Raw genomic sequence first — 25,526 nt, 5'->3', positions numbered from 1 at the left:
TTCTAAATGCAAAAATGCATTAGGGAGTTATGACAAAACCGTAACTAACAAACTAGATCCCAATAGAAAGCTGTTAGCTTCCCTAAGCTACAGGTAGGCTTATAAGGTAGGCCTATTTACTACATAAATTGTAAATAGGCTATGCTGGCTTACACAAATAAAATCTCCTTTGAAACCAATGGCTTACGCCTTACAGTATCAAGCGGACTTAAAACTGCCATATCGTGGGCGAAAAGTTTTAATAAAATTCACGAGCTCCATGAGTCAAGGAAAGCTGAATAAAGTAGCCACTTCTAAATGGGACCCACTACACAGTAGCTTAAGGTGTGTTGCTAAAGCAGCCATAATGAAAAATAAGGTGTCATTGTTTGATACTTCACACACACATGCTTTTAATTTCACAGACTACAACTACCAAGCTGGAATCAAAGCACATCGATTTCCCTCTCACACCCTGCACGCACTTAAAACAAAATAAACAGGCGTCTCAGTCTCACGCATGTATAGGCAAAACTGTATCTGACCTGTGTAACGTTGGTAAATCTTCCATTGCACAGAATGATTTTTTGTAGCACGTGCAACAAATGACAGTCGAAGATACAATTACAGTGCTGCTATCAATTTGTTGGGTATAACCGCATTTATAGTTTTCTACAAATGCAATCAATCAAATTGGCCTCCATCACTCAACCAACGCTAACGGTAACATTACCTAGGTCTTTATTGATATTATAAGATTAACGTACCTGCAGTAAAAACCAAGCATGTCCGATAAACATCCTCAGATTTATTTCGGCTTCAAGAAGAAATGGGAATTACATTTCATGTGAACATCGTCCTATCCTTATTAGACGTTCTCTGCGATAGCTAAACTACAGTCCTTGTAGGAAGCGTCCATTGTTTTTCCAAGCCACTTTTAACTTCCAACTAAATTACGTCTCACTGCAACGATGCGCCATCTAGTGGACAAACGACTACTTATCGCCAATACTGGAAATGCAGCCATGATGATGATGAATATTTGGCTTTCTTTTAATCCTACTGAATTTGTAATTATGTCTCGGCCGTTCTAATACCGATAGTATGTGGGTGCCTGTGTGTGTGTGCATGTGTATATGTGTGCACCGCTATCTACAGGCCAATGAGTGTACAGTCACTAAATGTGCACATAACCTAATTTTTTTTAGACCCCCCCATGGATGAAATTCTACGAAACTTGGCATACCCCCAGAGAATGCCAGGTCAATCATACACATTTGGTGCAGTTCTGGACATCTTAACTGAAGATAGGGGCGATTAAAGCAGAATAATATTGCATTTTCATTTTTTTACCGGGGAATCACAAATGAGTGATTATGGGCCAGGTTGATGTGGGACCTTGAGACCAACATACCATAAAAGATTCTTCATCCTCAGTGCCACGGTTCAGGTAGTTATTTTTGCGGTTCGGGGGGCCCAACACGGGATGGGGAGTGGCCCCGGGACCTAAACTAAAATTGCTACATACCCACCAAATTTCATGTGCCCCGGTGGATCGGTGTCCTGGGTATCGTTGACCAAAACTTCAGGAAGTAGATGACGGGGAAAAAAAAACAAAAAAAAAAAACGTTGACAATCCCTATATGAGCGCTACGCTAGCGGCGGCCATCATAACCAGTACCTGATATAAGGTCCCTATATGAGCGCTACGCTAGCGGCGGCCATCATAACCAGTACCTGATATAAGGTCCCTATATGAGCGCTACGCTAGCGGCGGCCATCATAACCAGTACCTGATATAAGGTCCCTATATGAGCGCTACGCTAGCGGTGGCCATCATAACCAGTACCTGATATAAGGTCCCTATATGAGCGCTACGCTAGCGATAATGACGAAGACTGTATATTTTCTAAAAGCAATCCCACCACGCCACTCCACACCACACAAAGATACTGACACACAGCACACCTCTGAGTTTTCATTTCCCTCTCATGCTTTCCTCAGGTCTTTCCATGTTCACGCACACAGCACTCGTGTTCCCTCACATGAATAATGCTGAGGAGTCTTCCGTTGCCGCAAAGCATGCATATTGCGTTTCAGCCCATGCCATGAAATTAATATTGTTTATGGGCGAGTGTGAATGTCTGTGGGTCTGCTCTCCAAGCTGTCATCTCGCCGAGCTTTTCTCTCCGGAGTTTGATTGTGTAAAATGAGTTGGAGAGCTCACCCACAGGGCAACGTGACTGAGCAAACACAATCATTTCATTTACACTTCAATTACGCTTGCATGAGGGCTTTTCTTCTCCTTTTAATTAAACTGTTGTACATGTTAGTACAGAATAACCCTGACTATATCAAATAAACACATTACAGGGGACAATGTGCTGTCTGACAAAAACAATGAGTGCAGTGAATAAAAAGAAAGCTCATCTCGGGGAAAAAAAGAAACATCACAAATAACCATGAAATGATTTTCCTTGCAATTGTATGCTGGTATGAGAAATACTCCCCTACCCACCCCAACTCCATTTTTTTGTCATGCTACGCGCCTGTCTGTGTAACGCAGGCAAAACACAGAGCTGATCTATAGCCAACATGCCAGCGTTTCCTCATCCATCTAAGACATTTCAAACCTGAAGCTAATGAACATTTGTAAGATGCAGAGTGAGAAGACGAGCCAAGATTCGGGCAAAACAAACCAACCATCCACTAGCGTCTCGTTTAAGGGTGCATTAATAATTCAAGTGAGGTAGTAAATTTTAGGCGCACTTGATAGCACATTAAGATGTGTGAGTGAGAGAGTGGGGCTGGGGCTGGGGCTGGGGCTGGCTCGATGCAGTGTGTCAGCAGGTTCTCTCGGTAAGAGAGTTGTCGAGCCACTCCACTCCAGCCCCCTCCCCCTTTCCTTAATTGCCTACTGGCAAGCGAGTCTTCCAGCGCCCACCGTGCCACTGCCCCCACCACCCATCCACCCAGCCCCTACCCCATCCAGCCTTGGCTACAGCCAAAAACAGATTTAAAGATGGGAAAGAACAACTGTGACAGGTGTTGCGGAGCACAAAAGCACATGTGGCTGGCCAACGATGGAGCAATTAGGCCTGGCTCTTATAATGAAGCTGGACTCTTTACAAATCACAACTGATCCCTCCGAACAATTACCACACTGCCTCTCCAAAAGTACACACCACTAATACTATTCAAAATATTGTGGGCACACAATAGGCTATTGTGCAGTCTTTTGTGTGCCCTGCAAGAGATTCAACACTGAAGCATAGTGAGACAACATTAATTATTTGGCAGTACGACACTGATGGTTAAGTCTCAGTCTAATGTGTGTACCAGAATGGAGATTAGTCTTCACAACACTCAGTCAATCATGGACTAATTAGTGATTACTTGATTGGTTTTGTCGAGAATATTCCCTCAAATATGTGCAAATGTGTACTTTGAGGTTCATTGAGAATTGTAAGAAATTTCTTGTAGGAAATTGCTTCGAATGTTGCCCACATGACTCAGTGAGGAGGGTATGATTCCCGGGGTGGGTGGGAACAGAAATGCACAGCTGCCTTACTCATAACCGTAGCCATGGTAGCTCATATTAATAAAGTCAACTTGAAGGGATGAATTTGACTAGTCTATGTGTCCATTTATAGGGACTCTATAGACTGAAAGGATTGTATGTAAAACATCTGAAAGAAAATGGGAAGAGAATGTACTGTAAATGTAATATTATGGTAAAGTAGCACTTTGTAAAGTGAAATTTGGAGGAATTCGTTCATAGACGAATATGCTTATCATCCTAATTGTTTAGTAGACATTGAGCATTCACTCAGATATTTACAACTAATTGATAGCTTCAACAAATGTCCCTCAAGCTTACACTGATAGAAATGTTTGTAGCAGATAAATGATGCACACACAAACACAAAGTAGAAGTCTGTCCAGTCAAGGCTCAAAAAAAGAAAAACAGAAACATACTCAGTTTAAAGCAAGAATATTCTTGAGAGGAAATATCAAAACCACCCCACACAGACCTCATATTGCTTAAAGCTTCGCTGCCCCTCAGCAGAGCCCTCATCCTTAAAATAACTTCCCGCTCCATTTCTATGGTAGCTAACGCATTACAGTTTGTATCTTTCCAATGTTCTCTCTTACTGTACATTCTCTCTCTCTCTCTCTCTCACACACTCACACACACACACAGTCATTACAGAGGATATCCAACAGCTACTAATCCACAGTCTCTTCACAAGTGACTGTATTATAAAATTAGATTGTTGGACCAGATTTTTACTGCTGGATAAATCAAAGTAATAAGACCAATTATTTCCATTTCCTATAACTATAAAGCTAAAAGTCTATTAGCAGCACTATGATTATGGCTAAATAACAAAAGGACATATTGCACGCTCAGGTACAGCTTCTCAGGCCAGTTCACACACACACACACAGTTTTTTGTTTAAATGATCATGAGTATCTGCAGTCAATCCCAAACAAGGGTGGCACCTGACATGAATATGCATGGGGTAGGCTCTGGCAATTAAAAAATTGTCACTGGCGCGTCTGCCCAAGACAGAGAAAGGGAAGAGCTGCAGGCCATTCAATGGAAAGGAGACGCAGTTTCATTCCCCTTGCATATCCCTCAATGCTGTACTGTTCATCTGGCATCTGAACTGGTTCTCCCCATCCCGTCTCCACATAGACCAGATCTCTACATAGACCAGATCTCTACATAGACCACGTCTCTACATAGACCACATCTCTACATAGACCACGTCTCTACATAGACCAGATCTCTCCATAGACCACTTCTCTACATAGACCAGGTCTCTACATAGACCAGGTCTCTACATAGACCAGGTCTCTACATAGACCAGATCTCTACATAGACCACGTCTCTACATAGACCAGGTCTTACGGCGACCCTTGCGTTCCTTATGTGATTAGCACACACGTGTACAGCGCTATTCATCAATGCACTAAAGATAAGCTATAACCTGTGGTGAAGAGAGTAATTCATTCCTCATCTGCTTTAAAAAAAGTATTTTTTTTCAAGATTTATGCAGGCTCCTATAATTATGTTTCTATTAAAAGTATTAAACACGTAAATAAGTAAACAAAAAAAAAAAAAAAAAAGTATTGTTAATTGTCAAGATAACCTAGAGGAGAAAAAAAACACTCTTTTCCTTTGTCTCCTTTGCCTTCTTAATTCTCCTCTTTTTTTAACGAGCATGATGTCGAATGATTAACATGTAATATGGCTCATCAAGGAGTACTAAAGACAGTGCTGTGACTGCACCATAAAAACCACCCTCGACAAAAGAAGTCAATTCTGAGCCTGGCTGAACTGCTTCCAGATTTCCCACTGTTTATAAAGGCAACAGATGAAATGAACTTAAAAATGCTTGAGGGTGCCATTTTCCCAGATGACAGTGCATTTGGTTCTTTTAAAATAGAATTCAGTTTAGGTGTCTCCGCAAGCATAAAGAAGGGAAAAAAAGCTGTTTTCTCTTGAGTTTGTGGGAGAGGCATCGTAATCCATTTTTCATGAAGAATCTAATTTTCTTCCAACTATGAGGGTGACAACTCCCTATCTAACATAATGGAATTTTAAGAGCGTAATATTGCCACTTGGAGGGTGGTTAAGTCATGACTTTACAGAATGGCAGAATGGGCAAGTGCTCTACACTGCTAAACACAAACCTCCTTTAAAACAAAAAATAATGGTCATAAACGAAGTGCCTACAGACATACAAAAGATGAATACACATCTCCCACAAAGGACAAATTAAACTTGTTTTTTAATTTGTGTAATATATGTCCAAGGACCTCATAAGTAAGAGTAGTAAGACAGACCAACGACAGAGTGTGGTGTTGAGCAGAGGGCCCCCCTCTGCTGGAGTAAGATGGTATGACCCACCGGCTCCAGCAGCACCTTGTGCTAGGCAGGCTCACCTCTCCATCCCTGTGAATCAGGGGGCCCTGCTAAGTGTGTGCAAACAAGGGCAGTACACAGACAGCTGCATGGAGACAGAAACAGGTGAGGAACAGCAGCACTTCACACCACTATGAGCTCTGCCATCACTCTCTGACATTTTCCTAGAGGTTCGTCCCTGAAATGAATAAACAACAAGGAAACCCGACAAATAAAGGGCCGGCAATATTATCAGTGGTCGACATACACTGCTGTTACCAGTCTCCATGTGCCTTCATCCTACTTAATGGCCTTTACATTACAATATGCAAGAAGCAGGTGTAAAGTTCTGAATGGTTGGCACTACGGTCGGGAACCAAAATATTAGAATAGAGTAGAATCGATAAGAAAAATGTATTTCAAACACAATAGCCCCTTTATTATTGCCAACAACAACAAGTAAAGACATTTGTCACCTATTTTGAGACTCTCCAAAACAGGGCCTAGTAGCTATTTTAATTAGCAACTCAAGATTGATCCGTACATGTATTATTAAAGCCTCACTGTTTATTTGTCTGTGGATCAATGCCTGTAAATAAACCTTCACTTCTTAATTGTTCAGTTAAGGCTTAGAACATAAACTACTCCTGGAATAAAGAATACAGACCTATCTAAACATTTTATTTACCTTTTGGTATCGATAGAAACCAGAATCGATAAGCAGAATCGGAATCAAAATATTAACCATTCCCAGCCCTCGCTAGTACTGTGTTATCTTAAATCAGTCTTGCCGCGGAAAGGGTCAGGTAAAAGTGCTACTCTTTGGCCGGAGCTGGACTCTGAGAGTGTGTTTCCGCTCCTCCGAAGACATGTGTTAGGAAGCAGGCGAGCGGAGCATTAGATATCATTATCCAGGTGGCCGAGGAGACACTCCAGCTCTATTACTGTGATAAGAGCAAATGGTGACACGCCACCACCAGCACATGGAAAATAAACACATTTAATGAGAGAGTGGCAAAGGCTGGGGAAGTCACAGTGCTTAATGGAGAACCTCCTTTCTCCACAGAACATCACCACATGCACTCAGCCAATGTACAAAAATGTCCTTTGCAGGTGGAAGCAAAAGAGTTCAGTGGAATATGAGACTAAAACTATTGTGGAGACTGGATCACACAATATTAAAACATGCCGACAAACTTCATATTAAATGCAGTTTGCCTTTTTACTTTTGTGCTTTTGTTCTTTTTTCTTTCTAACTCCCGATCGAAGTGTTGAAAGCCACCTGATGTGCTGAATACGATGTCATTGGTGGAGAGACAGTAAAGAGGCAAAAGGGACGACGTGCAGGAGTTACGAGGCCGCTAACCTAGCCGCTGTGTGCGTGTGCGTCTGTGTGTGCCCGCGGCAGATTGTATCGGCGCCTGGACCCACTTTTATTTGCCCATTGACCTTGCTGTTCACACCACTTCTCATGCTGCCCCATGTCTGCTGCCCGTACTTGTGGTCACTGACAGGGCAGAGGCAATGCAAATTGAGAAGCATTTCAGAGTATATATACAGTGAAACCTATACATTCATATACCATATACTAGGTACAAAAAAAAAACTCATATAGCAAAAAGTAATAACAAGTCTGAATAATGGCTGAATAGCCTATTGTCATACTTCCTCATGCATATTTTCTCATATTGCTACTGGTCAGGAAGACCAACAAAATATTTATCTTATAAGCTTTAGTTTCGTTCCCCTCCAGTTCCTCTTCTGATGCCTCACCAGCAGTCAAATAAATGTAATTTTCCACCGGCTCGTAAGAAAAATGACATGAGAAACACATCGCCCCTGGAAAAAAATGCTACAAAGTCATTTATTAGAATGTAATCTCTAGTGACAGACCAGCTCTTTTCCTCCAAATACACACACACACACACACGGGTGAGTCAAGATCTTACAGAAACTTTTTACAGAAAAAAAGGCTACTAATGTAGAACTAGCCGGCTGTGAGAGATACTGCCATACAAAAGGCTGCTGAAGAGAGAGATCCTAAAGAAGACAAGTCTGCTGTGTGTGGTCTCAGAAGAGAGAAGACGGCCTGCCATGGTGGCACAGTGCATCTCCACGGACTTCTTTAACAGCCACTGACAGTTAGTGTCACCGCCCTAAGGCTCCAGACTGCTTCCCTAAAAATATAAAAAACTACAGCCTCAGGACCAAGTCAGCAGCTCCTCAACATTGACCCCCCATGCAACAGTTTGCTGTCAATTTGAGACTCTGGTAAAAATAGCAGAGCTTTAAAACCAGGAGAAATCATGTTCTTCTCACGCAGCTAGGCCCCCCAATCCTAAATTCACAATATTTTCATGTATTGTGATTTAAATACTGAAACGAACCTGTTTTTAACATCATATTGTGTAGGCCATCTAGGGGACATTTGGCTCAGGTATGAGTCATAACAAGTGAGGAAATGTGGAGAGGAAATGTGCGCTGCATGCAGAATGGAGTGATGTTATGAACTTTACAAACAGCTTGTTTCTTGGCTTTACAGGAGCATAAGCAAAATTCCTTTCACTGTCTAGCTCTGGAGAGAATTTCTGACGATGACTCAACTAGGAACGTGTAACCACCAGAGACGTTCTGGCCCACGTGCACACGGTCCGTATGCCCAACAGTCTGCCCACTCTCTGAGTCACCGGTCAGCCACATGGTGAATGGCGAGATCCCCCAAAAAAAAAAAAAATAAATAAAAAATAAATAAATAATAAATAAAAAATAAAATAAAAGATTGTAGACTGAAGAGGTGAACATAGCATCAGACCTGCTGGCAGACAAACCCTGTGCTACAAAGAAACCAGCAAACCCAACATGAAGGCTTGGACTCCTGACCTTCCGGCATATGATATGAAGCCATAGCCGCCCACCACAGCAGTTTGCAGCTAGCTGTCAGAGCAGCCATTAAGAAGGCTATAAAGGGCAGGTAGCTTCTACAAGCCATGGGAGACAGAGAACAGGAGCATGTCGGCAATGCAGGGAAGCTACATCTCCATCAAAGTCCAGTTATGCTTTCTCTTTTCGACATCTCCAACAAGGTCTGCAGCTCCAGACTCCAAGTGCCCACAGCAGATGCTGTCAGTATATAAAGAGAATGAAGTGAAAAGTCTTGTCTGAAATCCTCACTGCAATGCAAGACTCCATCACCTCTTGAGACAAACAGACGGAGGAGAATAATACAAGGCTAATTGTTTCCAGTAAAATAAAGTCTGCCATGAATTGCAAACCAAAAACACAGCAGTTAAACACATAAACAGACTGCAGAAATATTAAATAATATTTAGAGATTGCTGTCTGACTAACATGTGAAATGATTAACTATGGTTATGATTAACTATGGAAATAGATTGCTAGATAGATAGATAGATAGATAGATAGATTAGTAGACTGTTTGCATTTCACCTTTTCTAACCTTAATTTCCTTCAAGCGAGCTCACATGTTTGTTTACATTCATTCATGTAAGACCAAAAACCTCAAATTAATCAGGTGCATAATGATACGTGTTATCAAGCAGGAACTTCACACAGCATGTTGTTGATGTATGTTGACAATGAACCCAGCGGAATTAATTGAATCCATCGGTGGTGTGACAGTGGCAGAGAAACCATCATGGATGCAGAATTACTTTCAAATCTGCCATGTATACAAATATTCTTTATTTATAGCAATCATTAGCTCATGAGCCTAGGATGCAGACTGATTTATTTTGTAGTTTAAACTGTGGCAGAGACGGTTGCAGATTGTTTTTGAACAAGCCTAGAAAGACAATGGTAGTTAAAAGCAATGCTATACACAAACTCACAGATGTGCACAATTCCAAAAGTGTGTCATTCTTCATAGAATAAGCCGTTGTTAATACTCCGAGTGTGTGTTTTTATCCTGATATATTCCCGGATAGGAGCACACATAGTGAGAGCAAAGCCCCTGAGCAAGCTCAGTCAGAGACACCGATGGTGCTCAAGCTTGTCAGGAATCTGTTCCCAAGTAGCTTTTCCGAGGTCCACCGAGACACCTCGTCTCCGTTGTAGGATTTCCAAAGAGGCGGGATGTACGTAATCGAGTTCCTCGATTTCCAGCTCTGGGGGACCTCAAATGAATATCTCCGATTCAATTATATTTGTCCTTATAAAGGGGTAGTTGCTTAACATACCAAAGGCATGGTTAATATTTAATTTATTCCATGCAAAACAAAACCCTGTTTTCGCCAAAGTTCTCACCTGTAGAACTTTTCCACACAGTTTCAAATAGTGGCTTCAAATAGCCCTGCTAACTTCAATTCTAACCAGGGGTTTTACCCACCTATTGAAGGCAAACTGACATGCTCCGAGTAAGAATTTTAACAAATCACAGCATTACAGGCAAATATTACACTAGAAAAACACCGGTGAAACATTCTCTGGACTACAAAATAACACTACCCATACTGAAGCCAAACTTAAATATGCTCTGGTACAGATGAACAGGAAGTGAAGACCACAACACAGGACAAAGACAAACAAGACACATTTGGGCCAAGATGTGGTGGCACAAGCAGCAGTGTCCTGATCACCTACAGGTTGTATTCTGACGTGTGGTCATTTCCCAACACCCCCTCCCCCCCCCCTCCCCCATCTCTCTCCATAATGGAAAAAAGCCTCAATATGCACTTAAACATCACAGAATGCATAAAGGCATTGTATAAAAGCAGTGTGCCCCCTCCACGGTCGTCATATGCTGCACAAGAGGAATCATCAGTCCGATCACAACAAGTAAACAGCACAACAAGTAAACATCACAACAAGTAAACAGCACAACAAGTAAACAGCACAACAAGTAAACAGCACTGATGCCTCCGCTCTGCCAACTTCAGAAATCAAGACATGAGTCAGTGGAGAACTCTGTGATTACCCTATTGCTATAATAGTCATTACACACACACACACACACACACACACACACACACACACACACACACACACACACACACAGACAGACAGACGATTCTGCAGAATTATTGTGTTACATGCTTCAAATGTAAAGCACTTTGAGCTGCATTCTGTGTATGAAAGGTGCTATACAAATAAAGCTTATTATTATTATTATTATTACTATCAGAAACGGATAACACTATAAGAGACTGTTCTATCTGCCTGGGTTATTTAGAAGAGTGTGTGTGGGCTTTAGCGTTTGTTTTCTTGAGGAGAATGAGGATCATGCTGAATAGTTCACACAGGATATATTCTGACCTTGCTGGAGGGTAAGAGAGAGGATTTCATATAATTGGGATCACAAGATCAAGTCTGTATAGTTATTTCCACAGTTTCAGTCAAAACCTTTGTGGCCGTGTATAAACTTGCCTTGATCACCCTTTAGTAACACTCAAGAGGCAGACGAAAACCCAGAAGCTTACTAAACCAATAACCAGCAAACCCTTCCAACAGAAAGATGTATAAAGGTGGATTTACTGATGCCAGCCATTCAAAGTGTACATGTTTGTGTTGAAACAAAGTGATTAGATTAATGGAATCCACCGACTGTATCTTGAAAGCAAACAACTTGAACAACTCACTTGTCATACGACCACAAGAAAAGTGATCACTTTTCAAAAATATTTTTTAAATTTTTGAAATTTTGTTGTTCAAATTCTACAACATTTTAAAGTGCTGGGTAAAAGTAACCTGGCATGGCCCAGTACTGCGCACCACTAAAAGATTCAGTGGTGGTACACAGAACTGGGAAGAGGAGAGAGCAGCTGCCTACTAAAACCCACATTCAAAACCAGTCACAGTCGCACATCCTGCAGGAGACACATCGTTATGTAATCTAAAACAACACATAGGTTGTTCTGAACTGCTTCTTCTTTGTTCGCGCTCTGTCTTTAAAATCATGGATTCTGCTTCTCGCGATGTCTTGAGACTTTGTGAGACTGAAGGTCGGCGGGTAGGATACATCGAACTTGCAAGTGAGATATTCTTTCTACAGGCAGTAGGGGCGGGCGAGAGAGCCTTCATTCGCCCCGTATTGAGTCATTTAACCATATATCGACTTACGAAGATGATTAATTAACACGGAAACGTTGCCTGGTGTCCCTTTAACGTTAGCGTGAGCGTTTCGCCCAACATGCTGCAGCTGACTGATAACAGTTGTGAGGATTTTGAAAGTTTTGTCATATGGATAGATAGAAACTTTAATAATCCCAAAGGGAAATTCAAACTTCCAGTCACTCAGTACCACTGTCTTGTGTTTCAAATTTTTCTTTGTACTCCATATAATCTCTCAACTATTGATATTTTTCAACGGTGCATGAAGTTGAGGAGAGGTGCATGAACAAATTTATGAAGCAATGAAGGTTGTGGTTGTAGTACTGGAAAGAATTCAAAACTAAGGACAGGACTCTGCCCTTTCGTCTAAATGCCACTTATTTTCTTTAGATAATCAAATTAATGTGGCTTTTGAGTCAAACATTTTTTTGAGTAAACACAAAGATTTTTGTTTGTTTTGACTTCAAAGTGCAAAAATGTGCAGCATACTGTACTATAAACAAAGTCACAACATCTATATGGCCTGTTCACTATACGCCTGTTTGCACCTGTGTTTCGTGCTGTGCATGAGGTGTTGTTTGTTTGTTATGGCAGGACCCACTACTGTCCTGTCCGTGCCACTCAGCTGAGACATGCTTCCGCATGCTGTCAACGGCCAGAGAGGTTCCCGCTCTGTCAGCTTCGATAAACTCTCACCATCAAGATTCTCTTCACTCAATATCCAACCAATATTTCACACTTGAAACTGTTGAAAGAGCACAAATATGACAATGACAACAAAGCTCAAAGTGTAGAGACGACCTCTTTGGTTTTACTAAAGGTGTACAGTGCATAGTAATGCAGCATTAAAACACCACAATTAGCAATGGTAGACTGGTGCACAACTGGTGCACGACAGATTTTGTCCAAAAAATCCACAGTACAAAACCCTGTTCAAGTGGTTAACAGGCATCTAGTGAATTCAAAAGAGGTCTTAATTTACACTTTAAATTGTGTAACTCAATGACATTATACTCCTCCAAACACTATTGATTCAGACAAGAACGGTAGTTCTTGACAAATTAACAAATCTTCCCATGCTTCATATAATAACTTTTCCCTCTGATTACAAGAGCAGTTTAAATAACGAAAAGCTCAAGAGCAGATCGATAAGTGACCAACTGAAGTAGGTTTTACTCAAATTACCAGCACACATGCAGGCAGTAGCATAATATTACTATGAGAAGCAGTACCTTAGACCATTTGTAAGTCCTGAGAGACACACACCTGTGAAACCATTTCATCAGTGATGATGATAACAATGATGATGAAGATAAACATTATGTTAATACAGGTTAAAACTGTTGACTCATTTACCAACAACACAAAAAATAATCACATTAGTTGCTGTTTTAGGGGACACATGATGTTCTTGGCACCGACATTGATTATGTACACATGAATATGTGAATACAGTAATCAATATTTAATATATCACTGATATTTTACACTGCAGTATCTCATCATTTCCCCATCTAAACATAATTTGCAGACCTCTCCCTCATGGCAGAGTGGATATGCGTGACAATGATGAACTATGCTTCTCTCTGTTTTCAATCCAATGCCATGTCTAAAAATGTGAGAATGAACAGACTCTAATGCAAATAAGACAGCAAATTGCCAAAGCTTTCCTTAAAAAAAGGCTGGCTAATACATTTTCTAATTTTCATGCTTTAATCCTCGAAATACATTTGTTTGTATTATTGCATAATGGTTATGGTTACAGACAAGATGGTTAGAGCTCAAGGTTGAGCTAAAAATTATTGTTTATGAAGCGTTATTATCATTCTGCTATGTGCAAAACTGAGTTGTGTGTAGGGCTGCAGCTATCGATTCTTTTTGCAATCGATTAATCTAGCACTTTATCGATCGATTAATCTGATATTTTTTTTTCGCATTTTTAAACAACCAAAACAAATAATGCATAACGAAAATTACATGGCTGTAAAATGATCAAGCAATTGGCATAGAGGTATTTATTCTAACTCCAACATCGATGAATCGTTTCAGCCCTAGTTGTGTGGTTAGTTTCTTTCCCTGCCAGTCCTCTTGCTAATTACTGAAAGGGCTAGGGTGTAGGCCTCAATAATCTAAAGCAGGTGCCAAAATGGCTGTGTCCATCATATTTATTAAAGAGACGTATTGATGTCATTGAACTTGGTGGACTATTGATTGGCCTGCTGGCAGACAACTGTATTTATTGGCTTTTTCTAGCGCTCATTCCAATTAATGTACACACAGCCGCATGTTAAAACAAAGTCCATAAGGGACGTGGTACCATTCCCCAGCGGACTATCTCACCGCGGCACCTTATGTTAGCCTGTTCTCTTCAAACATGTTAAATCAGAGCTACACAAAACAGCCGTCTGCGATGCCCTCAGGGCGCCTTAAAGTACATATGGCTCGATTCCTGACGCCAGGACAGGTATTGCCTGTTCCTGCACACGGCTATCCAGGCCGATAGCCTGCAGATGGCGGATGGATGCACGCCCGCTCTCGGGCTATAGCCGTCCATCTGGACTGGTTTTCAGGTAGGGCGCAATTCCCTGCCACAAAGAGCACGGACATCAAAGCGGGAAACAATATGGCCGATCATGAAAGGGAGGCAGTGATTTTACTTAAGCCGTGGTCAAGAGAGGATATCTCTCTGTTGGAGAGCCAAAACTCAGCAGTGTGCTACCATTTCCAACAGAAGGAGAGAAAGACAGAGGGAGGCAGGAGGGATGGAGAGAAAAAGAATGGTGGTAGATGAAGAGAGAGAGAGAGCGAGAGAGAGAACGAGAGAGAGAATGCAATAAGCCTGACTTTGTGCAGCAGCTGGCTTCATTTGTCGGCAGAACTGCTTGCGGAGTGAACACCTTCAAATACAAAGGGAGGAAGAAACTGGAACACAATACTTTTCCGAGAATCCATGATAGGAGCACTTTTCATTATCATAACAAACTCACTCTTTCTCTCTCTCTCTCGCTTTCTCTCTTTCTCTCTTACACACTAATGGTGAACCAGCAAGTGGTGAGACAGTACCAGAGACCGTTTCTTATTCATGCAGACATGCACAAATTCCCAGAATATGGTTTTCTTGTGCCCTTTGAAATGCACACCTCAAGAAGAGTCAGGCAGAATTTTCAAACATGGCACCCCAGGATAGAGACACTTCCAGAGGATGAGTGTTTTTCTGTCCACTCTGAAAGCCTTCAAGGACTTCATATTTCCCAGTACAGCATGAAAGAGTACTGACAACAATCAGAACTTTCCAAAATCAGAGGGACGAGCATTATCAGAGGAGAATCTCTGCCAAATTACATATCTGAGTTTACATCAAACACATGTATTCCTGATACAATGTTGAATTTCGGCTTTATCTGTCAATTCTTGTCAATTGTAACAAGTTCTCTTTACGCCACAGAGATGATCATCACAAGGAATTATACAGGTGTGAGCTAAATAATGTATGACATGTAAACAAGCAAGATGTCAGACTGCCATGAGGTGCCATGAAAAATGCATGGTAGACGTACCGCATGTGCATGTGCATTCCGCTCCTGGTTGCCCTGGTGATGTGAGGCTACAGCATAAGTAGTACAACTAGTACAGTATTAGTAATGGGAGACCATTATCACTAGCCTATAGCTGATTGTATTACTGTTATTATGCAAAAGCCCACTTCCACATCTCGAAATATGAAAATGATATGTCAAAGATATGTGAGGAAGATAGGCTGGTGGATAACTTGCTTGTGGATTTATTACCACATGGCATGGTTAATGAAGCACATGCATTGCAAAAGTTCAATGATTTTGTAAGTGAATGGGATTAGCATGTGTGCTGTGTCAAAATGAGCACATACACACACACGCACACACACACACACACAATTGATACCGACCGCTGACCAATAACAACTGGCTCTTCTATTGGCTCTACATATAATCTCCTGGGTACACCCTCGAGGGCACTATCAATATACGGGTACATAGCTAGCTCACATTCATGAGTGAAGTGTGATTTTTCACACACACACATAATTTTATTTTTTTTTTTTAAACACAAAAAATCTGATTAGGCTTTTCTCCAGGAGTGCTTGCCTAATGAGATGTTCCAGAGTGCTTGAGCTTGTTTGAAGACTGAAGGCCGATCGGCGGTCGCCAACGCTAATGGTATTTACAGAAAGCGGCTGTGACGGCAGTCCCCCTCACATCTGATGGACTCCTCTGCCAGCCCCCAGTGTTTGCTTTGGGGCGTCCTTTCATTCGCCACTGCGAGGACAGTTGGATTATTGACAAAGAGATAATGAGACTGGGTGCAAGGGGGGGGGGGGCTTACTGCACACACGCAGCACAATTACTCTCAAAACTAACGTTTTGAGGAGGGAGATGGGGGTGAATATAATACAGACACTCACTCAACCTGTGAAAGCAGATCCATCTGATAATGTTATCAATTACGGACTAAGTGCACTGCAGGTTTGTATTTCGCTATGCTGGCAAGGGTATCTGCTGATGGTCAAGGCTATCTATCTGGACTTCATTAATGTGCTAAGATCAGTCCAGTCCTGACCCCACTAAAACCTTAGACATCTCATTTCATTAAATCATGCCGAAATCCAACAAAGTACTTATAACTACACCACTCTTTCTGAGAAGCAGTTATCCCTACGCCGTAGAAAAACTTGGTAATATATGGAGTTATGTTTCCTTAATTTGATTTTTTTTTTTCAGAGGCCTAAATCTTTCATTCAAGTATTGCCTCAGTAATGCATGAAACTAACCGTTTGACTTTGAGCTCTCCTGAATGGAATTTAATCTCCTTTGCCGTTAAAAGTGGTAATTTTAATAACCACTCTTTAACAACTCAGAAATCTATAGGTTTTTGCATAATGACTTAAAGCACTTTTCACTTTAAAAGGAAACCCTTAAATATATGTATTTATAATGAGAATGGAAGAATAAAAAGCAGCACAGTATCTTTCACAATCCATTTTAAATAATGACACAGTATGAACAGAAATTACCTGCCATAAAACTGTCAAGTCTTCTCAAACTAAACTTGGTGTGTTAGGCAGGTAACTGCTTGGGATTCTGATGGAAACTTTTCCATTAGGAACAAAAAAATAAAGGGGAAATTGAGACGCATAAAAGAAACCTCTCAAGGAAAAAGTAACAGACATCATTTAATGGGGGCCATTAGTGTTGATGCATGCTCTCTGCAATTCACAGGCTGCAGGCTTATGCATGTGCATCTCTTCCTGCTTCCCCACTAGGTATCCAAAACAGACCACATTTCTAACTGACTTTCTTGTTATAGTGGAAAGAAAATGCCCCAAAGTAGCCTAGGTGTAGGAGCCTAAAAGTAGTCTATTTAAAGGTAAAATAATTTTACATTTAAAAAGGTAGAGTTCAATAATAGGATAAATATGATTTATAATTTCATGATTTAAAAATGTTAAAATGCATTTGAGTTGCTCTGTAAGGTACTTGTATAGGACTTTTAATGTGATTCTGATGCCCACTATTGGGGTGCTTTATTTTGATATGTGGGGAGTGGGGTGAAATGGAAACAGAAAGAAGATTGGAGCAAAATAGTTTTTTGACCTCTCTCTCCATCCTACCCTCAAAATGTGTATATTTTATGGATAACTTTCTTTATTTTTTGTAATGTTGCTTTGAGAGTTTTAAGTGAACAGTTAAACGTAAGAAGTGGACTCGTGGAATCTTTTCAAGTGTTTTTTGAGACGAGGGAGTTTGCTGAGCGTCAAGCTAAAGCTTCAATTGGAACCTATGTGTATGAAAAAATCAGTGTAGGGTCATGACACTGAAGAGCTCTCCAAAGCTCATCCCTACTTCCCTACTTCATCCATACAAATCAGCCAATGGTGATGGGATCATAAGAATGACGTTCTTGTGATAGAAGCCTTTTCAAAAAATAAAAAACTTAAACTCACATACTTATTCAATAACAGATTTTTAATATTTGCCATTTGATTTTTTATTATATTTATAGCCCTCAACCTCCATCCTGGGTTTATATCTTGCTGCTTTCATATATTTTATGACTACTTTCTCTTCACATAAGATTCTTCAAACAAGGGATAGTCCTGGTCATCAGTTTTCCTCATTACACACATACCCACTGTCTTGCAAACTCACTCTTAGGGCCCTATCATGACATTCTAAAGCGCATGGTCACTGGCGAATAGTTTAAACAAATGTCAGGGTATGTCCTGTCCGTATTGGATGTGGTTTAGTTATGAAACGTTATGAAGTGTCCGGCGCATGGCGCAAGAAGGTGGGCCTTATGTTTCTTAATCAGTCATGGGTGTGTTTTGGGAGTAACATCATTTAAACCAATGAGAATGACATCGGTCATTCCCTTTAACAGCGCGGAGCGCAACTACAGTGGATTAGTATTTTGATAGTCAGCGGCACATTTAAAGGAATCTGCTTGCTCGCGAGACCGTATGGAACAGTTATTCCATTAAACAATTCTTTACTAAAACCTATACCAGAATAGCCTACACGCATTTGCACTTGTCTATTATTTGAACTTATTGGCAAAGTGTAACTAACTTCACCATGGTCTCATAGTCAACGACAAAACAGTTATACAGTTACTTTCACTATTGACTGGAAATAGGTTACAATCAAAAACATAGCCTGAAAAAAGCAGCACTTACCCCAATAATATTCGAATGTCTGAATAAAAAACCTAAGGACATTTATCCAATTTATCTCGCCTAATCACTTTTATCCGTCATTACCAATTTGCAAATGATGGTGAATAACTACTCATTGTGAGATGTATTTCGTAATATATTTATCCTAATTATGTTTCCCATTGTAATCGTGTAATTTGTAATGTTTTGCATGGATTTGCACCGGTGCACGTTTGTGGATGAGAAAAGCATGGTGCATTGTGCACCCGCCCATTTCACTGTTGATAATGTGCTCTTAAAATAACATATAAACAACTCACCATGGACTTCTGACCAGGTTTATCTTGGTCAGTGGCTTAATGCGTTTCAGGTAGTGTACGATAGCGATTTTTAGACAACGTGCCAGACCCCTCCTCAGGTTGTTAATTGCCACACCCTTTGGCGTATTGCTCAAAAAAAGAGACGTGCAAGATAAGAAATAAATGTTGCGCTGGGATAATAACTTGTTTTCCGCCATGCGCCAGGTCGGGTCAGAGGTCTTAACGATGTCTCAGACCTTTAGCCATTTCCCCATCAGAGCACTTTTTTTATTTTGATCAAGTTGGACACTCAGATCATTATCTCTTATTATCTATTGCAGACTGACGTTTTTATCAAGTTCGTCATGGCTGTGTCTGGACTATATATGGACTTTGGCTTAAGACACGCTCCCCACAAAATAAGTAAAAGAAAGGATTGAGCTTCTTCTGTAATTTAATATTGGCTAGCCGTGATATAAATTAGACCAAACGCAGAACCCGCCATTTTAACCATTTATAATGGCTAACCCTGTCCCTGCTTGTTTTTGATCCATAAAGACACACCGCTTGTGTTCAGGATCAATCACAGTTAGAAAGGAAAACTCATGGACATTATTCTGAATAAATACGACTGGAATGCAATGATGTCCACCCAGGGTCTGATAAATAATCAAATTAAATCCCTTCGTAATTTAACAGATTGCCAAGCGGGCAGACAGAGACTACATCCACATATGAGAGAATAAAATAAAAAACACAAAAGGGTTATGATTTCCACAACTTAAGCACATCGTATCCAAGTCAAACATCTGGTGATTGGAATCTAAGCACCGCGGTGATGCGCAGGGGCCAGCTTCCCTGGCAGCACTTTAAACAAGCGCTCCCTCAGGACCGTGCGGCGGTGCCCATCCAGCTGTGTGGCAGTTAGCAGGCTTCCCTGGCAGCTGGGCGCGCCTATGCTCACGGCTAGCACCAAGATTTAGGCTACCATCACATGCTCACCATGGATGCTATTAGTGCTAAATCCTGTGCCATATCATATCTATTCTCAGACCACTACATTAGACAGCATATTTGTTTCTCTTGGTTTTTGGTTGGTTTGTATATACTTAGCTCTTGCTGAACAACAGACTGTAGTGAAAACATTCTCATGATGAATACCGTAAAGTAAAAATGAATAAAGGTTATGTGTTTGAACCTGAATAACTAAAATAATGAAACTAAGTGGCCACTAATCAATTCGGCTGAATTGAAAACACCAGTGTAGTTTTTGTTGAAGGGTTTCAAGGCCATTTACAGCTTGTAACAAGGCCATAATCATGATATACTTATATGTTTACCCCAATAAATGTGTCAGTAATTGCATGTAGACGAAACAAACATTTTTGTTGAAAGACGGTCAACCTATGACTGCTATCAATTAACTACCAAGCTATCATACAGTAAGTTATCTGGAGAGTTGTCACACTGCATTGTTTACAGGGCCTACAGCTTAGTCAATATTTCTTGATTTGCCTTTCAGATCAGAAATGGCTAGAACTACTTTGTCCATTCCTGAACATCAATAAAAAACATAATAATAAAATAATATTTACTCAGGTGCATTCAGGGTAGCCTAAAAAGAGAAGGAGAGAAGGAGAGAGAGAGAGAGAGAGAGAGAGAGAGAGAGAGAGAGAGAGAGAGAGAGAGAGAGAGAGAGAGAGAGAGAGAGAGAGAGAGAGAGAGAGAGAGAGAGTTTGCCTTAAACAGAGCACATAAGCTAGCACCCTACTTGACACACATTCAAGACAAAAACCTGAGAACCACACTGACAAAGTACAGAGTCATCAAACACAGCCTGGCCATAGAGGTGGAAAGGCACAGACAAACATGGCTGCCGAAAGACAGACTGTGCCACCACTGTGACTTAAACACAGTAGAAACAGAGATGCACTTCCTGACACAGTGCACAAAAATATGTAAACATTAGGAGAACCTATTTTGAAAAGATGACAAATGTCCTCCCTGAATTATTGCAAGTGAGCGACGAGGAGAAACTTTCATTCCTCACTTGCCGCTCAATATGGATATTCCTGCCATAAAGAAAGGACCTGCTGAGGTGAAATTTACATTACCTAAATATGAACATACACTCATACACACAGACACAAACACACACAGCCGAATGGACACATGCCCACACAAATATGCGCGCGTGCGCACACACACACACACTCCTCTCCATTGCCAGAGTTCATAATTGTACAATTATCCTTATTTTGTTATATTTGTGTGTTACCCCCTCCTCCCTCCCCATTTCATGTTTCACCCAACTGCTTTGGCAATACTGTACAACGTTATGGTCATGCTAATTTGAGAGAGAGATTTTTGAGAGAGAGACAGAGAGAGAGAGAGAGAGAGAGAGAGAGAGAGAGAGAGAGAGAGAGAGAGAGAGAGAGAGAGAGAGAGAGAGAGAAAGAGAGAGAGAATGATGATGCCAATAGTGCAGGTATAGATAGTGTCGGTAATGGGTGAATCAGGAAAGGAGCCAAGATTAGTAGCTAAGGTTATAATGCGATTTTCCAGTTAAAATGTGGCATAACTTAGTCTAGGGTGTAGTTGTTTTACATTCAATACTGTAAAATTCTCAATTAAAACGCTTTCTTTTCTTCAAAATATTGACCCTTCATCACATTTCGAACACAGTCATCAGTCTGAATCAAGGTATAAGGTAGCGATAGCTAGGGCTTTGCAAAAAAAATATCTCTATATGTCAATGTAACAGCATCAAAACTAACCTGTCTTCTTTTACCCATCATCAGCTATCTAACAATCTTTTAAATTAACAACCATGAGGCAAAAAAAAAAAATTCAATGATTGCTTGAAATTATATTGTCAAATAATGCAATAAACAAACTTACCGGCAACCTCGTCACCTTCCTGCAGTCTCCTGCTGAGGTAATTACAGACCGAGCCCAGGCTGCTGCACACAGAAAATAAAGTGACAAGAAAATTCATTACCGTTAGACATGGCTGACATTGTCCAATTACATTAGTTCTTATGTGACAACGATATTACAAAAACAGGCTGATTAAATATACACGTTGTCTGTGAATATTTAAATTGTAACCAAGAAAAAAAATATGATGATTGCTTGTGCATGTGTCGACCACTCAACTTTTTCTTTGTGACCATTAATTCTGTGCTACAGTAAGTCTTCCGAAATATTCAGGTCAATGTGGAAAGCCAAGACCTGCACAAATAATCATCAATGATTACTGCAGACCTGGACTGATCGCAATACTCCTCAAAGGGTTCAGAGGCACATAGTGCTTCCCTCTTGACACTATTTTCTTCTTAGATGGAGTAAATCCAGAAATCCAGTGGCCTAAAAGGATGTCAGATCAGTACTCAGGGCTGATGCAACCCGCTCACTCTACAGCCCAACTGCAAATAAGCATCAGAAGAAGACTCTGATAGTGCTGTAATGAGGGGTGAATGTAAAGCAGTTTGGGAATCCTTGTGATGTAAATCCAAGAGCATATGGATTTAAATTAAGGTATCAGTGTATGCTCTTAAATATCAGTTATAGTGATGAAATGAAGCTTTAGTTATAGGCTGTATGTATGCTCAGTGTAAAGCTGTTCAATGTATTAATGGCACGATGATGTGCACATCTTGAATAAAATATCAGTATACTGGCAACACTCCTCATTATTCTTTGAAACCTTGAGAAAATTAAGTGCAATTGCACGCTGTGTCACAAAAATATCTCTGCGCAATGAGCAACTGTTTGATGCTGCCTTGGGTTTATTCTCTGCACCTTCAACGGAACTGTGTGCATAGAATTAAACGTTTTGTCCAAACAGGGGTCAGAGTGGCACAGAAACTATATTTAGAAAACAATCTGTCAACACTACTGAATGATAAAACAATTCAATTCAAATTTCATGAGGAGGACAGATAAAATATTTACTGGCCACCAATGCAATTTTCATTATGTAAAGAATGTATGCTCAAGGGTAATATGCCAAACTAATTAGCACAGGGTTTGCTAAGCATATGGACTCACGCTACCATTGGTATTACCATAATATTGTGTGTAGTTTCAGAAGAATCACATTACAAGTAAAACTTGTGTTTCCAGGGAAATATATTTTAAAGAACACATTTGATATACATTTATTTGGGGTTAGCTTAGCACCATTTATGGGGGGTTAGCTTAGCATCATTTCTGCTCCAAACACAAATCAGGATGACATCTGATGGAATTCAAGTCTCTGCAATCACACACACACATAGGCACGCACACACCCTCCCTCTCTCTCTCTCTCTGTCTCTCTTTCTCTCTCTCTGGCGGAGGACACATTTGAGTCGAGACAAAAATCCATTTATCAAGACAATGTTTAAGCCACCCGGCAGGGCCAGGGGGAGATGTGAGCTGGCAATAAAGTGGCCGCGCTGGCAAGGGCCCTCCAGTACAGAGCCACCCCCAGACTCCCCCAGGAAGAAGTCGAGCCGCTTTCGCTTTAGAGCACAGTGACAAACAGAGAGTGGGACGAGCGAAAGTGACTAATTAAAAGAGTTGATTAAAGTGACGGAAGGAGGCCACTTGGGGGGGGGGGGGTAAAAAGCACGAGGTTCGGGAGAGAACAAGGAAGCATGGAGAATCACAACATATCATCTGTAGGGGGCAAGGCTGTGAGAAGACGCTCAAGCACATCACGTAAGATTCTGTCAGGATAAAGAGACACTTGTCCTCTTCAGAAAGAAGTTTATCCCATCAAGTCAAGATAAGGATCAGCATCAAAAGAGAGACTACTGTCTGTTGCTTAACATTTGAGTAAATCATGACCCGCAAATGACAAATTACACACTTCGTTTTGCTTTTTCCAAGTGACAACAGTCGGTCTGTCGTGAGCCCGTTCAGACAGATCATAGGGATATACTGCAAAGCAAGTTAGGCATAAATAGTGTAAGCTGGCTGGACAAACCCTGAAGCAGCCACTGGAGGCAATTAGTACTGCTCAACCAAGGCTTTCAACTTCAACTTCTGTGCGCACTCCCATGAAAAGGGTGGAGCTTGGCCTAAAACACATTTAACAGAAGCTTCTGTGTATAGCTATTCCATTTTCCAAAATAACCAATTGGTCACCAGGCAGCACTTTTAGACATTTTTAGCTCTTATTTCATATACATAAACTGCTCTGGACTAGGTTCATTTTGCTGCATAAATTACCATAGTGATCCAGCCAGATTAAAAGAGACTCCTTCATGTCATGACAAACCCTAGCTTTAGGCGCAAAATATCTTGCTAACCCATTAATCTCACTGTGTAGTGTACCCCTCAGTGCTACTGCAGCCCAGGACCAGGCTTTATGTCTGTATGCAGACCCATTAACAGTGGGCATCGCCTCAACGGCTAAACAGAGTGTTCCAAAACCAAGAAAGGTCAAAGTCCCATTCAACATATCTATTCCATAGTCAACTGCATTCCAAGATCAAACAGCAAAACATTTGTATATTATCACAGAGGTGTTATGTGGACAACCTACTTGCAAACTGTCTAATTTGACCTAAATTAACTCTGACACTGTTGAGTTAAAATGCGTAAGGGGTTATTCTGGCATCATTGTACAACATACCTGAAACCACACTGAGTTTTACATGCTTCACAAAGAGAAACAGAAACAGATCAATCCATTGTCTTTTTGCCAACAATACAACTGACAGTGAAATAGCTAAAATCCTGAGGAAGTTGTTTTGCTTACTCAAGCAGTTACTTCATTCTTACTTTATCCATCCATACTTTAATTACTCAAACAGACTGCTGCATATTTATCACGTCTTTTTAAAAAAAAAAAGTAAATGACACTTTTTTTACCCATGAGCCATCTCTCATCAATTAGACTATTTCATAGGCCTGCCATGCATATTAGTCTATAAGTGACAGGCCCAGTGGTGAAACCATTCCTGTCTAATAATTGAAAATCCTGAAAGTTATTATAGAGGGATGAATAGAAAGCAAATCATTAAACCCCCCGACGGACATAATAGACATAATAACCCTATTACAGCTCATTGGTAAACACTGCATTTGGGAACACGTGTTACTGAACTGTAAAACATAAACATCAATGGTTTGTTGAATATGTGAGGTTGCAGAGGAAAACAATATAACACAGACTGGAAACAAAGAATATTAATAAAACAATCATATTAACTAAATTTAGAGGCAAAACTGAGTACAGTATTTCACCGTCATTAGCTAAAATCTTAATGTCACTGGAAAAATTCTGTGGATATTTAAAGTGAACTTCTGAATGCTGCTTTTGGTGGTAACATCCTACTGGGAATGGGGAAGCCAACAACTGAGATACACTCTTGTAAGGAAAAGTAATGAGCACCTTCACTCTGAGACGACTAATGCAAAACCCAGACTGCTCTCTCTGTTCCATGAACAACCGCTGGGCTTATGTGTGAGGTATACTAAGACACATACATACAGGGATATTCCAACTCATGGAACGTCTCTCGGCCAATCAGAAACAAATAAATAGTTCCATAGAACCCAATTGTTGTATAAGAAGACACA

The 25,526-nt window shown here is 40.7% G+C and overlaps 1 protein-coding gene across 4 annotated transcripts in view; it reads right to left on the bottom strand.

The window, feature by feature from the left end:
- The window catches only part of fhit (fragile histidine triad diadenosine triphosphatase), a 194,734-nt gene that overhangs the window by 151,391 nt on the left and 17,817 nt on the right, over positions 1 to 25,526 (bottom strand). For 3 of the 4 annotated variants that reach the window (XM_048255823.1, XM_048255826.1, XM_048255824.1), the window contains one exon: positions 21,852 to 21,913. The gene's annotated coding sequence lies outside the window, so the exon portion shown is untranslated. The remainder of the gene's footprint in view (positions 1 to 21,851; positions 21,914 to 25,526) is intronic. The other variant, XM_048255825.1, reaches the window with a different exon arrangement.

Source organism: Alosa alosa, chromosome 10 (genome assembly GCF_017589495.1).
Source record: "Alosa alosa isolate M-15738 ecotype Scorff River chromosome 10, AALO_Geno_1.1, whole genome shotgun sequence".
NCBI lineage: Eukaryota > Metazoa > Chordata > Actinopteri > Clupeiformes > Clupeidae > Alosa > Alosa alosa.
The sequence above is the reverse complement of the archived record's forward strand: the minus strand, read 5'-3'. Positions and strand labels throughout refer to the sequence as shown.